Source organism: Phyllobates terribilis, unplaced genomic scaffold, assembly GCF_046119375.1.
Source record: "Phyllobates terribilis strain yellow unplaced genomic scaffold, ASM4611937v1 Scaffold_8__6_contigs__length_399053987, whole genome shotgun sequence".
NCBI classification, from domain to species: Eukaryota; Metazoa; Chordata; class Amphibia; order Anura; family Dendrobatidae; genus Phyllobates; species Phyllobates terribilis.
In genome coordinates this window covers 293,391,394-293,411,085 of record NW_027362768.1, presented here as the reverse complement: position 1 = coordinate 293,411,085, position 19,692 = coordinate 293,391,394, and the positions used below count along the sequence as shown (strand labels likewise).

At 48.6% G+C, this 19,692-nt stretch overlaps 1 pseudogene; it reads right to left on the bottom strand.

Annotated features, from left to right (window-relative positions):
- Positions 1-2,713: 2,713 nt before the first annotated feature.
- On the bottom strand, positions 2,714-16,807 carry LOC141157327 (eukaryotic translation initiation factor 3 subunit L-like; annotated as a pseudogene).
- Between the last annotated feature and the right edge of the window lie 2,885 nt (positions 16,808-19,692).

Genomic DNA, 19,692 nt, shown 5'->3' with positions numbered 1-19,692 from the left:
CCTGTCGCTAGATGCTGAGAAAGCGTTTGATAGGGTGCACTGGGGATACCTTAAAAGTGTTTTGCTTAAATTTGGACTAAAAGGACCTATTCTGTCTGCTATTAACGCATTGTACTCCACTCCTTCCGCTAAGGTTTTGACGTCTGGTTTCCTCTCTGAATCCTTCCCCATAACAAATGGGACATGGCAGGGCTGCCCCTTATCTCCAGTCATATTTGCTTTATGTATGGAGCCCTTGGCTGAAAAGATTAGAAATAACTCAGAGATTTCGGGCATCTCGGTGGGGGGGGTCCTCCCACAAAATCGGTCTTTATGCAGACGATGTGGTTATCCCGTGCACTGATCTGGACAGGTCCTTCTCTGCCATTATGTCCGATCTCAAAACGTTTACGAACATCTCGTATTATAAACTGAATGTAGCTAAGATGGTTGTCCTGCCGATTTTTGTTCCGTTGTCACTTAGGCAAAGACTGGAAGGGGCATACCCTTTTCAGTGGGCGCAGGAAGGAATGACGTATTTGAGTATCAGCTTAACCCTTTCAAAACAATTAGTGGAAGTAAATTTTACTAGACTGATAAATACGGTGCGGGAGGAGCTGGCGGTATTACAAAACGTTGTTGCATCGTGGATAGCCAGGATAAATATTTTTAAAGTGAAGGTCCTTCCAAAAATGTTATACTATTTTAGGTGTATCCCAATTAAAATCCCTTCTAAAATCATAAATACCCTTCAAAGACTGGCTAATAATTACGTTTGGGACAATAGGAGACCGAGGGTGTCTGGTAGACTTTTGTATTATCCATATGACATGGGAGGGATGGGCATGCCCAATCTCATAGCCTACTATACAGCGGCGGTCTTGACGGGAATCAGGGACTGATGGAACATGGACAGTGGCCACAAATGATTGCAAATAGAGTACTTACTTGCCCGAAACCATTCTACCAGATTGATATTGGAGACAGAAGTAGTGAAGCGAAGCACTATGGTCGCCGTGTTACCAACATCGGAGGCTACTATGCATTGTTGGAGGAATTTGGCATCCAAACTGCTGTTACTCCCCAGGACTGAGATCTCTTTACGAGCTCTAGAATATCATATTCCATATATTAACCTTCAACGTTGGGTGACAGCTGGAGTTCAATCGCTAGCAGACCTGTTGGAGGACAATGTAATAATTCCTTTTGTTAAACTAGTTATGAGATTCCCGGACCTACGGCCCTTGTTTTACCAGTATTGCCAAATAAGGCATTTACTTCACTCTACACAGACATCCCCCTTTTTTATTCTACCTAAGGATAAAAGAGCTATGGGTTATTTTCTCCACTCTAAGACCGGTTCTAAGGGGGTTTCTATACTTTATAGGGCTCTAAACGACCCAGATCTGGACGATAAATTGACGTATATGACTCGTTGGGAACGGGATCTAAGAATTTCGACGGACCCTCAGGACTGACGGGATGGTTTGGATGAGGTCCAGCGAGTTTCGTCGTGTTTAAACCACCTAGAGCAGCTTAAAAAGACGCACATGAGGTGGTACTACTACCCGGCACAGATGGTACACTTCGGGTCTGAATCATCATCTTTATGTTGGAGAGGATGCAATGGGGAAGGCTCGTTGGGCCACATGTGATGGTTTTGTCCAAAACTTCAATCACTATGGGGGGCATTGGATAATTTTATATGGGATGTACTGGGGACTCACCTGGAGATAACACCTAGTATCGGAATACTTTATATAGGATTAATGGATGTCCCCTGGGAAATTAGAGGAATTTTGTCACATATTCTGATCGCAGTTAGATCAGCTATCGCGGCTAAATGGAAAGGAATGGGCATCCCTACGGTGGGGGAGATAGTGACCAGACTAAACACGAACTGTCAATATGAAAGGGCTCTGGCACACACACTCAAGGCAAAGAAGAAAACTGATAAAATATGGGAACCTTGGTTAAACAGCCCATTGTTTATACATGGGAACGTTGAGGAAGCGAGATATTTTGTGCGCCGTTCTGAGTTTGGGTGACGCGCGGGACGATTCTGGGCCCCTCTCCCTACCTTGCACCTCCGATCTTGCAATAGAGAAAATATGAGCCATGCGACATTCACAGCTCACAGTGAGCTTGGTGCCTGTAGGCGGGTGTATACTGCGGAGGAGGAGCCATTTTCATTTTTTTGCATAGTGTCAACCTCCTAGCGACAGCAGCATACACCCATGGTCCTGTGTCCCCCAATGAAGCGATAGAGAAATATGAGCCATGCGACATTCACAGCACTTACGGATATAAATTATTTCTCACAACCATCTAATATATGGGGAGTTTAATGTAATTAATCCATTTTTTTTCTTTTATGGATATGTATTTTCCTTTTATTTTATTTTTATACTGTTCATTTTGTACATTTTGTAAGCCCAGAGGTTGGGGCACAGTTTTGGGCATATGTTGGCCCTATAGATTGTATGTTCTGATTTTTGTGCAAAATTCAATAAACACATTGTTTAAAAAAAAAAAAGGATTAGATTACCTAAGATTAGCGTGCCTACACAAACTACGTGGTGCAGAAAACATGGCTAAAGGCAGAAAAACATTTACTCTGTAAACTGGTTTTGAAAGTTTTTAGATTTTTTATTAAAACATTTAAGTCCACTTGATAGCGCCAGCAATGTGTGGGGAGATGTAGGTTGACCTTCAGTCCTTATAAATATCTTGTCTACTTGAACTGCTTTCAAGGTTTCTGGCTCATCTTCTGCAAAGTTTTGTCTAGCTGTAAAACAGAAATCTAAGTTTCAGTCACATAATACAGACGTACTGAAGAGGCTTTAGAGGCCTCACCTGCACTCTTTAACGTGCATTAAACTAGTCCAATATGGCATTCTTGTCTAAGTTTTTGGATCTGTGCATATCTCTAGTAACAAATCCTTAATGAACCTTGGCAGTAAATGAAAAAGTACAATGATATAATTTCCAATTATTAGACTCCAATAATATACTATACACATGTGCACCTGAAACCAGAAGAGCTTAAATCTCCGAATACAGCTACATAACAATTAACCTATTAATCATAAGATTAAAGGGAACCTGTCAGGTCAGATAACGCTATTAACCTGCAATAGCTTTATGAGGGTGCCCGGCAGCAGTACTGAAAATGCAGCACCCAGGAGAAAATTAACTTTATTTCTCCCGGGAGCAGCCGGCTTTCAGTCATACCAGCTTGCTAGCATGGCTTCAGTTACCTCTCACAGCACTGTGAACCTGTCACCACGACGCAGCATTTTGACTGACAGCTGTCACGGATGAATCGCAGAGCCTGCTGTCAGTCAGTGCCGGTCCATGCTTACAGCTGCTGCTCTCAGTGCTGTGAGCAGGGACTGTAATTGCTCCAGGCTTGACGGAAAGCCAGCAGCTCCATGGAGAAATAAAGTTCATTTTCTCCCGAGTGCAGCACTTTCAGTACAACGGCTGGGCACCTTCATAACGCTATTAACCTGCAGATTAAACCTATATCTGCAGGTTAATAGAAGTATCATACTTGACAGGTTACCTTTAAAAAGAACGCTAAATCTAAAGAAAGCATGGTCACAGGAGTCAAATTTAGAGCTTTTTTTTTTCTTTGATTTAAAGGGGTAATCTTGTTCGGCTCACTTCCGTATCGGTAGGTGAGCAGATATCTGACTGGCGTGCCTGAGCGGCAGGTATTGGGCACCTGTCCCATTCTAACTAATAACCTTATGTGGACTACCTGTATGTCCATTCTAGTGAAATAATTCCAGTTGGCATCAGAGATGAATTTCAGCTTGTGCAGGCAAGTGAGGAGAGGAGAACGATATCAGCCACAGATGCCCACAAGCTGTAAGATATCTGAAGGTGTGACATCAACGGCCCCACTCGCCTCCAGATACAGCAGTGAGCGGAACCGCCTTACTGCTTTACAGCGCTAGAACATGAGCCCTTATAATTATAGCAAACCCTCACCTCTTCAAACTTGTGTATCTGTCGTATAAAGAAGTCTCAGTAGCGTCAGGCGACTTTGGTATCTGCAATGTGAATCATGTCCTAAAGGAGAATGGAATCAAAATAAATTGAAGAAGGTCAGTTACACATAATATAGGAACGACAACAACTATGCGGATAAGACAAAAACCAGAATGCCATCCAATGTATTATTAAATGTGTAAAACTTGGATAATCACACAGCTGAATACTGTACCTTATCTATGTAGAAGTCCACTTCTGATGCGGACTGAAATTCTCCCTCCAGTGCAGAAATGCCGCTAGTCCACACGAGGTTCTTCATCTTATGCTTGAAAACGAGAAGCTGAATGCGAAATTCCTGTTCTGGTAAATCCAAGAATCCTGCCAGCTTGGCCACGGGCATAGTGGTATATAACTTCAGGAAACTGGGAGGGAAAAAAAAAAGCAAACATGGTGAAAACTCAATTATGTGAGGTCTCTGGACATCTTTCTACCCCAACATTCTCCGCTCGAAGGAATGTCCCCAGGACGACATATGATCAAGCACTTTGCCGTTTAGGTCTTGCTGACTCTTGCTTTGTAAAAAATAAACAATATATATTATTGTGCCTGCGTATGATCCTGCATTGGTACAACATGGGCTCATTGGATACTATAAGCAGGACATTCAGGATAATTCAGCATACTGCTGCGTGCAGAGGCGCGATGTGGCATCTTACACCAGTTCCAGAATGGAGACGCACCTGCGGATGGTGGACAGCTGTGCCTGCTGCTGGACTTCATCCAGAAAGACTTTAAGTTGCTGAAGATAAGGTTCTTTGTGAGAGTTGGGGTGAACATTATCATAGTTAGGGACCACTGGTGACAGGAACTTGGGGCAGGCGTAATTAAAGAGCTCTTCATAAATCTGTGCATCGCTGATGAGTAGAAGAAAATTTACACGTGGTCAGAAATTACAAAAACGCAGAATATTTACTTGTATTACATACCCAAATGTTGTAGATCATCCAAACCCTCGGACACATTTCTATCTGAAATGTGTACTGAGCCATCTACTCTAATCACAAGTTTAATGGCGTTTTTCACTTATAGGAAATTCCAAGGGGGAACTGGAAAAGGTTTCCCCAGAAGAAAGCTGTAATTTTTATTTTAAAATTTTATAAATGAAAACCAAACTGTATGGACAAAAGTATGAAATACAGGTTTATCATTTAGCCTTTACTAACATGTCTTGGAGAAAACTTGGCGCTCAGGTAATTGATGACAGAAGATAATTTTATTGTGTGCAGGCAATCCAAAATAAAGAAGGTCATTGCATGGCCTAGACGTCATCAGTTAGATTGCTGTGTGTATAACGACACAGGTCACAGCAAACGCTCTGGTTGAGCAGAGAACGCTGCGGTGGTGAGTGGCCAGGAAAACGTTACCTGACTGACTACACTGATTCAGCTGTAACATTGGTAAAAGAGGGATAACATTATAAAGTTGTTTTTCAGGGGTCGGCCTTGGGCCCTTCATTCCAGTGAAGAGAAATAATAATACTTCAGCATACCACAGCATTTTGTATGATTGTAGCTCCTTGTGTTAACAGTTTGGGGGGGTTGGCCCTTTTCTGTTCCTAATGACTGTGCCCAGTGCAGAAAGCAATGTCCATAAAAGCATGGTTGGGAGAGTTTGGTGTGAAATAAATTAACTGGACTGCACAGAGCCCCGACCTCAAATACATAGAACACCTCTGGGATGATGTAGAAAGGAGATTGAGATTCAGGCCCTCTCGCCAGCATAAGTATCTGATCTTACAAATGCTTTTCTGGATGAATGAGCAAAAATTCACACAGAAATACCGGCTAAATATTGCAGTAAGCCTTCCCAGAAGAGTGGAGCCGTTATAGCTGCAAAGTAGGAACAAATCCATATTTGTTAAGACTAATTATTTCACATGTAAGTGCCGGGATCCTACTTGGTTTGATATGCATTTCCTTGACCAGAGGAAGAACCATATGGAGTGCCGACCAGCCTGCCTTTTCCTTGTAACTCCACATTAATACTGCAAGGTGGCTAACGGACACATAGTACTAAGAGGCTTGTTGGGTGCATCTGGGGCAGGTTTTACGGGCAGCCTGAGAGACGGGTGGGTCTGGCTGCCCACATACCCCACCTCTGGGTGTGCTTCACATAATAAAATAGAGTCTGTTTGACAAGTGGTCTGTGTCTGGAACTGAGAAGACCTCCTGTGTGATGTCTCCAGTCTGAGCCGGTATACTGGATGCTATCCAGCCTGTGTGTCCTGGACTGTCTCTAAAGTGACTGTGTTGGAACAGTTTACTTTGTTTTGCCTGCACTGAAAGGCCGTTTATTTTCCTTTGCTTGTGGCATGGGTTATGAAGCACCAATAATCCAGCCTGGACATTTAAATGGAAAATGTTCCCATTTATACATGTCAAGCGCTTATCCCAGTACCATGTCACTAGGGGGGTGGCGGAATAAACCTACCTTCATTTACACTAATGCAAAACCTAGGTCAAGCCCAGCAACCACCATGTATTTTTTCTCTGCCCTATTCCATGCTTATCTAGGAGCTATAAGAGAGAAAATGCCAAATTGCCCATGACCTTTTTATTCTAGCTTTAGATGGGAGCCCTAGTGATATGCCATATTTATGGTTCGAAAACTGAGGCCCTGCTGTACCTGTCCATATAGAGGGCTTTTTATAGATGCGTAATATTCTGCAACCCCAAAAAATAATTGAGCAAATATTTCCAAATTGCAATGCAAAAGAGAGGAAAATATATATATATTTTTTTAGCTATTTGGAATCAGAATCAATAATACAGAGACTCCAATAGATTTAAGGAGAACAGACGCCCACCATATAAAACACGGTCATGCAGCTTAAGACTTCCTTACCCTTTCTGCATACATAACATTTTGTCCCCATATTTCTCTCTCAGCTGAGTGTGAATACTCTCATCAATGCGCATGGGGTACATGGTGAGGGCGATGGCCAGCAGTGCATGCATCTGCTCATTCTGCTTGTTAATCTGTGCAGAAGGAATACAAGGTTTGTAAATCCAGCGATCATTTATAATGTGATAATAAAAATATAAGAGATGACAGAACACACAAGGGGCTTACCATTTCATACTTGTATGTGGTTCTCTGGAGCATACTCTTGGTTCTCTGGATATATAGCAAGATGTTAGCGAACACACGAATGGCATCCTGATATCTTCGCGTCATAAGGTAGGCAAAGCCAACATAATAGTACGTGGTCACCTGACACTCCGGCACTCGGGAGGACATACTCTGCAAGCAGAAGATCAGACATACACTATATTTCCAGAACAACTGAACAGTAGTAAGAAATTATTACATGGTTGAGAGTACAGATAACAGAAATCTAAGTTCGAGCAAGACCTGCAGTAGTTCTCTGATCCAGATGCCCCAAAAGTTCTTGGCAGCCATTAGAAGGGTTATCCATCCATTCTCCCATTGATGCGGTGAAGTAGTCCTGTGCCCTTAGCAGAGAAACACCCCCAAAACATAATGTTTCCACCTCCATGATTCACAGTGGGGATGGTGTTCTTTGGGTCATAGGCAGCATTTCTCTTCCTCCAAACACGGCGAGTTGAGTTAATGCCAAAAAGTTAAATTTTGGTCTCATCTGACCACAGCACCTTCTCCCAATAACTCACAGAATCATCCAGGTGTTCATTGGCAAACTTCAGACGGGCCTGCACATGTGCCTTCTTGAGCAGGGGGGACCTTGTGGGCACTGCAGGATTTTAAACCTTTAAGGCGTAATGTGTTACCAATGGGTTTCTTGGTGACTGTGGTCCCAGCTGCCTTGAGATCATTAACAACTTCCCCCCCGTGTAGTTTTAGACTGATCTCTCATCTTCCTCATGATCAAGGATACCCCACGAGGTGAGATTTTGCATGGTGCCCCAGATCAATGTCGATTGACAGTCATTTTGTATTTCTTCCATTTTCTTACTATTGCACCAACAGTTGTCTCCTTCTCACCCAGCATCTTACTTATGGTTTTGTAGCCCATTCCAGCTTTGTGCAGGTCTATGATCTCGTCTATGATCGAAGATACTTCCACATTCATAGGTAACAACTGGTTTGGTGCCAAACCAGACTTCTGCTTTACCATCGCAGCAACCAATAGTTGTAAGTGCTTATTAATAGTAATGGTAGATGATACCTTCTTATTGAGCTCAATGTTTTCCAACACTTTAATAGCCTGATAATAATCTCCAAGAAGCGAATGCAGACGAAGCAGTCCAACCAAGCTGAAGTATCCAAGCATCTTGTATAGGGAATGTCTGTCGTATTCTCCAGCTACACTTTCAGGGTCACCTGGGGAAGAGAGAAAGAGGATTTATAAAAAGAAACTAAAACTATGCTATGTATTGCATAAGTAACTATGTACTACAGCAGACCATCAAATACTGCTAGTTAGTGGGGCTTAAAAGTGAGTTAACAATGGGACATTCATTACACTGATATTTCTCCTCTATGGAAGAACGTCAACCGAGTGCAGAGAGCCATCTGACATATTTAGATCCACTGAAGAGCAATTAAGCAAAAGTAAATGAGTACTTCTAATCAGGGCTGTGCAGTCGGAGTCATGGAGTCGGTGTTCATTTTGGTGGAGTCGGAAAAAAATGGACCGACTCAGACTCCTAAACTATATAATAAATTGGGTACAGTAGTTCAATGCGGTTTGTGGGGAATATTTTTTCATAAGGATTTGGGAAAGTTATGAAATGTCCTATAAATGTCTGACCTATTCCTGATCTAAGGGTCTAGACTTTTAGCTGAGATGAATGTGACTCGCCCTCTGGGCCGTGGGGCACTCGGATCCGGGCAATAGGGGAACGATGGCAGTAGTAGTGGCAACCCGGTTCCGTGGCTCAGGGTGGTCAGGCCAGTGGTAGTCCGTTATGTACTGATGATTATGTCCGACTACGCCACCCGTGGATTTGCGGTCATTAGGAACCGCCGCTGCAAGGCAGACCGCTGGGGCTGATGATGTACGCAGCTGGGATGGTGTGACTCCCCACGGGAAGAGTGCGGCCCCAGGGCAGTGTAGTGGATGTTGGGAGTGATGGTAGTGAGAGTCCCAGTGCTGATAGTGCTGGAGGAGCAAGGAGCACGCAGACAACAGGTTGCAGTCCAGGGTATTTACTAGAACAGGTAAATTGACCCACAAACAGTCCCAGCTAGGAGGGGACCTGGATGTCTGAGAGCAACGGGGAAATTGGCCCTGGTCAGGGTGAGGGTGTAGGCCTACCGTGCTTTCTGTGCTCCTTCTGGCTATCTCCTCGTTATAGGGTAACAGCCCACGTTTCCGAGCTTTCCGTGTATTCTCGCCTGTATGGCCTGCGACGTGGGTTCCTTTCTGCTCCCAGCCTTGTACGGCTTTGCTGGTCCCTTCTGTTGTGGCAGGGCCTCCAGGCTTCTTAGGCCAAGGAATTTACAGTCCCCTGCAAACTGGTTATCTGCTGGGGGATGTGGAATCTTCCCAGCCTCAGACACCAAAGTCTGGTAAATTAAGTCCGTTATCTGCCAAGACAGGCTCTCTTCGCCTCTTGTCTCTGGCTTGTGGCTCTCCTCCTGCCACACTTCCTCTTAGGTGCAATACAACTTTCTGTCCCTGCTCTGCTCTGGGACACGTCTCAGTGCTGAGACAGGCCATCCAGTTCTCTCTAACCCTGCCCCCAGCACCAGCTTTTATAGGGGCAGCCTGCTCCCCCTACTGGCCTGAGACAGTAGGTACTGCATGCTAATGTTCCCCTGACTAGAGAACCTCCCCCTTGCTCTCAGACACAGCTTTATTATATTTTGTGGCATCCAGGCCAGGGTGACACATTCCCCCCTAGTGAAATTTAGTACTCCGGGACTAAACAGTAAACAAAGACAATATTCATGACCATAAAACATTAACAGACAGACGACGCACAGCTTGAGTTCTTAAGGTCACAGTGTGGTCTGTGACCGGGTGTCCATATCACCAATACAACGGGGAGCCTTAACCAGGTGGGGATCTGTCCTACCCCAAGTCCTTCACAGTCTTAGTTCATTCCTTGGTCAGGCTCCGAACGCAGTCCATACAAGGTCCCGGTTATAAAAAGTCCATAACCTTTGAGTCCTTACGGTAGCTGCAAGAAACTGAAACATAGAATTACCAAACATGCATGTAACTTTGCAAACAATTCAACATTTGGCAACAGGGTTATTTACAATCTTAGCGCGCTCTATATTTTCCAGCGAGCGGGTATCTGCCCTTTTGTGCTCCTGGTTGACCTACGTAGCCCACTGTCTGGTGGTGGACCAACCTGGCTTTCCCCACTAGCGTTAGGGGTACAGCTACCAGCTGGGTGTACAGGTAGGGCAGGCAGCTGTCTGCGGGTCCTTTGGCTTACCGCAGGCATGGCAGGCTCACTGTCAGCAGAGGGTTGACTCTCCTGGGCTGCTGGTACAGGCTCTTCTGCCTCTGGAACTGCTTGCTCCTCTTCACCTTCCGGCTCTGGTGTTGGTTGTTGCTGTGCCGGTTGCAGGAAATGCAGGACAGGTACCACTATGGCATCATTTATGCGAGTCCAGGACTGAGGGAACTCTCCGAGAACGGTGCTGATCATTTCTTCCTTGTCCTCTGCGGGATTAAGGTCACTCTGATCCTCTTCTGCACTACGGAGTTGCTCGGGGCATCTTTTGAGGTGGTCTCTGGAGACGGTGCTAGTGGTTTCTCCTCCGTCCTTGGTGATCACGCACACCTTCGGGTTGTCGTGATCAGACTGCAGTACGGTGTAGGGTTCCCTTTCCCACTGGTCGTCCAACTTATGTAGCCTTCTTTTTCGCTTTAGGACTTGCTCACCAGGTTCTAGGGGACCAGCAGGGGCGTGTTGATTGAAGAGTTTTTCTTGCCTCTCTCTCACCTGTGCCAGGCTCTTCTCCACACTCTCCTGTACCTTCTTGTACTGCAGTTGCCTTTCCGTATCCCAGTCCGCATCCGGGGAGGTGTCCTCAGGTATTAGGACTCCCATCTCCAGGTCTACGGGCAGCTTACCTGGTCTGGCTCGCATCAGGTAAGCCGGGGTGCCGTTTGTAGCATTCACCGGGATATTGTTGTATAGGTCTATCAGGTCCGGCAGTTTTTCTGGCCACAGGCTGCGTTCCTCCAGGGGCAACGTCTTCAGGAGATCAATGACTATATTGTTCATCTTCTCACACATCCCGTTGGTTTGGGGGTGGTAAGGCGTTGTACGAATCTTCTTACAGCCATAGAGGTTGCAGAACTCCTGGAAGATTTCAGCCTCGAACGCTGGACCCTGGTCTGTCAGGACCTGTTCCGGATACCCGTGTGGACAGCAGAAATATTGCTGGAAGGCTCTGGCCGCTGTTTGGGCTGTCAAGTCCTTTACCGGGACCACCACTAGAAAACGGGAATAGTGGTCCACGATTGTCAGGGCGTAGATGTACCCTGACCGGCTTGGAGCCAACTTGACGTGGTCTAGAGCTACCAGCTCAAGAGGCTGCGTGGTGACGATGGGCCTCAAGGGTGTCTTCTGGCTGGTGCGGTCCTTCCTCCTCAGGTGACAAGGGCCACAGTCTCTGCACCACTTTTCTACAGCTCCTCTCATGCCGACCCAAAAGAACCTTCCTCTTAGCAGGAACTCCAGTTTCTTCCAACCGAAGTGTCCCGCTCTGTCATGGTAAGCCCCCAGGACCATAGCTGCATCCCGCCTTGGGACCACGACTTGCCAGGTCAGCTCGTGCGTCCGGTGGTTGACAATCCTTCTGCACAACTTGCCTTCGTAGAGGAACAGCTTGCTCTTCTCCTTCCATAGCTGCTTGGCTTCCTCTGGGGCATCCGGATCTAAGCGGGCGTCTTCCCGGGTCAGCAGATCTTTCACCAGGCGGACTGTAGGGTCACTATCTTGGGTCTCGGCCCAGCTGTGGTGAGGTAGCGGATTGATCATCACGGTTGTTAGATCCTCCTCCTTCACGCGGTGGGAGTATTGAGCGGCTCCATACCGGTGAAACGCGGGGAGTTCTACCTCCTCCAGCTCTTCTGGGTTTTCGTCACGTTCAGGTAAGTGAGGCATCCTCGATAGGACGTCCGCATTCGCATTGGTTTTGCCTGCCCGGTACTTGATCACGAAGTCATAGTTGAAGAGACGGGCCATCCACCGCTGTTCCAGGGCACCCAGTCTTGCATTGTCCAGGTGTGTCAACAGGTTGTTGTCCGTGTACACGGTGAACTTTGCGGAGGCCAGGTAATGCTTGAAGCGTTCTGTCACGGCCCACACCACCGCCAAGAATTCTAGCTTGAAGGAGCTGTAATTCTCCGGGTTCCGCTCGGTGGGTCTCAGCTTCCGGCTGGCGTACGCGATCACCCTTTCTCTGCCCTGTTGGTTTTGGGACAGTACGGCTCCCAGTCCCACATTACTGGCGTCCGTGTGGAGAATAAAAGGCTGACCATAATCAGGGTAGGCCAGGATCTCATCCCCCGTGAGGGCCATCTTCAACTGGCGGACGGACTCCTCTTCCGGTTTATCCCACTTGAAGGGTGGCTTTTGACCTCTGGACTTAGACTGTCCAATCAGGAGGTCCTGCATAGGAGCTGCCATCTTAGTGAACCTGGGGATGAACCTTCGGTAGTAGCCTACCAACCCGAGGAACTGTCTCACCTCCTTGATGTTCGAGGGGCTTGGCCAGCTCTTGATTGCCGTGACCTTGTCAGGGTCGGGGGCTACTCCTTCCGCACTTACCACGTGCCCTAGGTACTGGACCCTTGGTTTCAGCAGGTGACACTTCGATGGTTTCACCTTCAGGCCGTAGCCTGCCAGGGCTTCGAACACCTCGGCCAGGTGCTTTAGATGGTCCTCTTAGGTCTTCGAATAGACGATCACGTCGTCCAGGTAAAGGAGGACCGTCTCGAAGTTTCGGTGCCCTAGACAGCATTCCATCAGCCTCTGGAAGGTCCCTGGTGCGTTGCAGAGCCCGAAAGGCATACAGTTGAACTCGCTCAGTCCCATCGGGGTGGTGAAGGCGGTCTTCTCCTTGTCAGCCTCTGCCACAGGAACCTGCCAGTACCCGCTAGTAAGGTCCAAAGTAGAAAAGAAGTTGGCTGATTTTAGTGCGGCTAAAGACTCCTCTATTCTAGGCAGCGGATATGCGTCTTTGTGGGTGATACGGTTGATTTGTCTATAGTCCACGCACATTCTCATGGTGCCGTCTTTCTTTTTTACCAGAACCAAGGGGGCTGCCCAGGGGCTACAACTATCTCAAATGACCCCAGCTTCTTTCATTTCCCTCAGCATGCCCTTTGCGTTCTGGTAATGTGCAGGGGGTACAGGTCTGTGTCTTTCTTTTATCGGTGGGTGGCTCCCTGTGGGGATGTGGTGTTCTATCCCTTTTACTCTGCCGAAATCTAGCGGGTGCTTACTAAAGACTCTCTCGTACTCCTGTACCACCCGGTAGACTCCTTGTTTTTGGTGCAGGGGAGTGGAGTCAGCACCCACATGGAGTTTCTGGCACCAGTCCTCCTTTTGTTTCTGGGAGCCATTACCCTCCGCCTGTGGAGATGGAGGCAAGGGTTCCACGGCCCTGAAAGCTTTGTGTTCGACAACAAACAGTTTGGCGAGTGTAGCGTACCTGGGTAAGTGTACTTCCCTCTCCCCAATGTTGAGGATGCGGACGGGCACCCTCCCATGACGGACATCAACCACCCCCCGGGCTGTCAAAATGGTGGGCCTGCTGTCTGAGTACACGGGTTCTACCATGGCTTGGTAGTCTCTACCTCTCAACCCGATTGCAGTCCGACACCAGATCATCATTTCACTTTTGGGAGGCATGGAAATGGGGAATGGGTCACTCAGTCTTACGCTACCGATCTCACCACCAGACAGTTCTACCTGCTGCCGTCTCTTCAGGGCTTTTATCTGCTTGTTGAGGACTCTCTGTTGGCTGGAACTAGCATTCACCGCCACCTGTTATAGAATTACAATTACTTCTGAAAGACAATTTTCGATCACGTTAGTACCCACAGTTATTTTAGGGTGATTTTCACGATGGTCAATGTCCACATTAATCACTCCCTGTGCCGGTAGTTCAACTTTACCAATTTTAATGGTCATCTCCTTGAACCCCATCTGCGGCACGGGTAAGCCATTACTGGCGATGATGCTCAAGTTACTGTCTGGATACCGTGTGATATCAGCATCAGTCCAATACTGCTTAAAAAGTACATAAGGGATAGTGGTTACTTGCGACCCAGTATCCAGCAAGGCGCTCAATGGGGATACCGTCCAGCACCACGGGTAAAACCGGGCGCCCCCCAACGTACTTATCACGCCAATTATAAGGGCCTGGTGATCTTGCGCCTGGGGGTTGGCCCTCTGCCCCAGGTTGGACCCGTTTAAATTACAGTACCTGGAAATGTGTCCGGGCTGGTTGCATCGACGGCAAATGGGCTGTCCATCCTCTGCGTAGCGGTCTGTGGGCCTCCCTCGGAACGACGGGATCCTCCTCTGTCGACGCCACGGGACATCCTCCGGACTTGAAGCCAGCTCGATGGGTCTTGACGGGTCCACTTGCAACGCCTGGACGGTCCTGGTCAACGCCGCGACGCTCCTGGTCAGCTCCTGGACTTGGTGGTGCAGGTCTTTCGATGGGGCTTGGTTCAGGGCCTGTGCATCAGCCCCCACGGGGTCCATAGAGGAGGGCGCCGCCTCCTGGTGGTAGGGGAGAGCAGGGCGCCGGGGGTTTATAGCGCCACTGGTTGCAGGTTCACGGAGCACCCTTATGGCCCTGTCCTTAAATTGGGCAAAGGTCAGATCAGGGTTCTGAAAGAACATGAGGCGCAGTTGGGCCCTGTGGGCGTTAGACAGCAGACCTTCTATGAATTGTTCCGTTAGCAGCTTATCCGTTTCCTGCACGCTGCCAGGGTCAGTTTGTTGGATGGCCCTCAGGGCTTCCTGCAAATTTAGGGCATAGTCTCTGATGCTGTCCTGTGCCCGCTGCTTACATCCATAGAACCTCATTTTAATTTCAGCGGAGGTACGTGTGTCAAAGGTACACCGCAGGCGGGCCAGAATACCCTTCACGGTTCTTTTCTCCTCAGTGGGCCATGATTTTACCTCCCTCTGGGCTGCGCCAGTTAACTGCCCTGTTAATATGCTGACCTTCTGTTCCTCTGTCAGGGGGTAGACTTGGAACAAACTGTACAGTCTTTCCTTAAAGTCAGGTAGGACATGGGGCTCCCCTGAGTACTTGGGCAGCCAGGCCGCTCCAGGGATGTAGGGCAGGGAAAAGGGCATCACCGCTGCTGCAGCTGCGTTGGTGGTAGTGGGCGCCTCTGTATCCGACATCTTCCTCCCCCCTAGTTAAGCGTGGCCTACCAAAGTCTGGTAAATTAAGTCCGTTATCTGCCAAGACAGGCTCTCTTCGCCTCTTGTCTCTGGCTTGTGGCTCTCCTCCTGCCACACTTCCTCTTAGGTGCAATACAACTTTCTTTCCCTGCTCTGCTCCGGGACACGTCTCAGTGCTGAGACAGGCCATCCAGTTCTCTCTAACCCTGCCCCCAGCACAAGCTTTTATAGGGGCAGCCTGCTCCCCCTACTGGCCTGAGACAGGAGGTACTGCATGCTAATGTTCCCCTGACTAGAGAACCTCCCCCTTGCTCTCAGACACAGCTTTATTACATTTTGTGGCATCCAGGCCAGGGTGACACAAATGTGTGCTGCTGTAAATTTATCACTTAAACATGAGCCATGTATGAGGGAGTCGGAATCGTGGAGTCGGTGTCATGGAAATTCAGGAGTCGGAGCTTTGGCTTACCAACTCCACAGCCCTGCTTCTAATTACTAAATATTTGTAGAGATCTAGCAGACACTGCACAGAAAGAATTAAAGGTTTCCTAGAATAAATAGGCAGGTACCTCACTTAAATTATCAAGACTTGGAGTGCAACTGTGCAGTCACTACGTGACTGCAGATTTGTGAATCTGCAGAGTGCGCGCTGGATTCTGGTGCACGAAGCGTGCGGGCTTGTGAATGCAATTTGCATAATATGGTCACGTACCGACTAGATGTGTGTGGCCTGGCTTAATTCAAGTCAATTAAGGGAGGCCGGACATGTGTAGTTGGAATGTGGCTGGAAATATGCAAATTGCATACTTGCATTCACAAGCCCGCTGTAGATCCTGACAGTGGGCACTGAGAGGATTCACAAGTCTGCAGTCACATAGAATGGCTGCAAAATTGAGCACCGAGCCTGGACATCACCATTGATAAAAATAAACAACTGTCAGTGGCATAAAAACCCAGACAGATTCTGTGTCGAGAACACGACAGGAACATGAGCCAAAGACACCAAGCATCAAGTACAGCTCTATCCCTCACCTCCACTGGTGTAAATCTCCAGCTGCCGGTTAATGTTGGATTTATCCACTAGAGAATGTAACACATTAAGGACGCTGTGAACGTTTCAGTTCTTGGGGATGGAACGCAGGAATTCAATTTCTTCCTCTGATTTCTTTGCGGTCTTACACCGATACTGGCTGAATGACTGAAACTGCATAGTGCAGAAATAGACAGATTTAACCAAGAGTGAAAATATTAGGTCTGCATGTTCAAAGAGAGACGCGTGAGAGAGCGCAGCGGGAGAAAGTCTACAGGAAAATATCTGTGCCTGGTAAATGAATTCATCAATAATATCCCACAGCCACTGGTTAGGCAGCTCCAAGGGCGCAGGACCATCAGCATCTACAAGGAATTCATCAGTGTCAATGCAAATAATATCGCACCAGCAACACAACACAAGCCACAGACAAAACTGTCATGTCATTCTTAGAGGGGTTATCGCACAAACAATGATCATATAGTCACAGGATTCACATGCATGTCCATTACTGCCATATGTGATCATGCATGTGCACTACTGATCTATCCACACTCAGCACACAGGATTAGCTTTGTGTCTTCAGTGGGTGGGAGGGGGTTTGCAGTGGTTATACCCCCCCCACTGATCTCACCTGTTGATACATCAATGTTTGGGTGAAAACACCTTTAAAAGAGGTAGTCCGAAGGCCAAAGAAATTTTCATCTAACTCCCTATCTAGTGCTGTAATTTAAACCCATTTCAATTAGGCTTACATTAAAAATTCCCTACCGTCCCCTAACTACACTAACTGCTATTACATCTTTTTTCCCTATTTCCCATGCGCTGACGCTTCGTGTGAGAATCCCAGTGCATGATGAGATACTCAAACAAAGAGTCATAAGAGGGTAGAGGCTGCGGTCACTGCTGCAGTCGCAGCCCCCCTCCCTGCAACCAAGAGTCAAAAGTGCTGTCCATTTCAGGGCATGGGCTAGTCCGTGCACGCTGTTGTGGCACCCCAGGGGTCTGGTTGCCACAGTAATAGAAATATTATGTCTGAGAGCAAGTGGGAGGTTTCTCTGGTCAGGAGCCCTAAACATGCAACACGGCCCACCCAGACCTGGGAGGGGAGGAATCTGCCCTTATAAACTGGGTCTGGGGCGGGATTAGTGAGTGAAGCCCCAGACAGAGACGCAGTCTGTTCTGGAGGAGAGCAGACACAGGGAAAGTGAGAACAGGAGCTCTGTAGGAGCAGAAGCAGAAGACCAGGGGCTGTGAGCAGAGATATAGCTCGCCCTGGCTGAGGACACTAAAACCGGACACAGGAGTCCGAGGCTGTGGGGACTGATATATACCCAGCAGCAAAAACCAGCCGGCAGGGGATTCCAGGTCCTCTGGCCATAGAAGCCCGGAGGCTCAGTCACAAAGAAGGGACCAGCACCGCCATCCAGGAGCGGAGGCTAACAGAAGGCCCCAAGTCACCAGCCATACGGGTGAGCACCACACGGTATACTCAGGGACGTGGGCTACTTGTAACCGCTGACAGCAAGGTAGCCAGGAAGAGTGCAGACAGACGGGGAGGCCTACAACTCCACCTGGCCAGGGGAGATCCTGCTTGCTCACAGACTGACCACGCCCCTTATACTAGCCAGTACTCCCCGGAGGATCTGCCTTATAACTTCAGTAAAGACCCTGAACTGCAACCACACGTCTCTGTGTTTCATCGCCGCACCAGCACCATTAGTATTGGGACGCCCACACCATCACTACCATCATTCACTCTAGCTGCCCTGAGGCAATACTTCTCCTGTGGGGAGTCATCCCATTCTTGGCTGCGCATATAACATCAGCCTCAGCGGTCTGCAGCGCAGCGGCGGTCCCCACTGACCGCAATCCACGGGTGGCGTAGTCGGACAATTGCAATACAAATAGACTGCCACTGGTTTGACCACCCTGAGCCACGGACCGGGTCACCACCACGCGGAGACTACAACCCCCCAGCATCCTACCACAGGCCCGGTTCCGGGTTCCCAGCACAGGCCCAGGGGGTGAGTCAACTTTGGCGTAGTCGGCAGGATTTCGTGCCCGCAACCACCGGGTACTGCATGCCTGAAAAAGACTTTTGTAACTTACCTGTGGCGAAGTTTCCCGCCGTCCGGAGTCGATTCCCGCCATCAGACGCCATCTTGGACCGTTTCCCGCCATTAGACGCCATCTTGAACCGTTTCCCGTCGTCTTCTGCCGTCTTCCCGCCATCTGCAGCTGCTTCCCGCCATCGGACGCCATCTTCAGGACGCCGAGCAGGAAGAAGAGGGGCGTGGACGCCGAAAGCGCGCGACACCCGAAGCTCTGCCCCACGCACCGACGCTGCGCAAGGTCCTGGAAGGGAGGAAGAGCGACGCTGAAGTCATCGGAGCGCGACGCCAGGTCCTCGACCCCGACGATCGACTGCGGAGCCGCGGCCTACGGAAGAAGAGCATCGCAAGGTAGGCCACGGTCCACTAGGGGGGAAGGAGGATGTCGGACACCGAGGGGAGCTCCACCGCCACACCGGCCGCCAGCGCAACCGCTGCTGCGGTCATGCCTTTCACCATGCCCTATATCCCGGGGGCAACCTGGCTACCCCAGTACTCAGGGGAGTCACATACCCTAAGTGACTTTAGGGAAAGACTGGATAGCCTCTTCCAGGTATACCCCCTCACGGAGGAGCAAAAAGTAAGCATCCTGGTGGCCCAGTTAATCGGGGCAGCCCAAAGGGAGGTAAAGTCCTGGCCACCTAGGAGGAAGAGGACTGTCAGAGAAATACTGGCCCGGCTGAAAGACACGTTTGATACCCGCACCTCAGCCGAAATAAAGCTCAGATTTTACAGGTGCAAACAGCGGGCACATGAGAGTATAAGAGACTATGCTCTAAACCTACAAGAGGCCCTGAGAGCCATTAAGCAGGCAGACCCTGACAGCGTGGGAAATGAAGACAAGCTGTTGACCGAACAATTTATTGAGAGTCTACTGTGCAATGCCCACCGAACCCAGTTGCGGGCAATGGCCTTACAGGACCCTGACCTGGACTTTGCACAGTTCAAGGACAGAGCCATCCGGGTGCTCCGAGAACTGGCACCAGGTGGCGCTGTGACCCACAGGCGCCCTGCTATCACTTACCACCAGGAGACGGCGCCCTTGTCTGCAGGGCCTGTGGGAGCTGATGCGCAGGCTTTAAACAGTGACCCGGCTACAGACCTGCACCATCAGGTCCAAAAGCTGACTAAGAGCGTTGCCGCACTAACCAGAACTGTGCAGTCTTTACAGGTCTCTTCTCCAGGA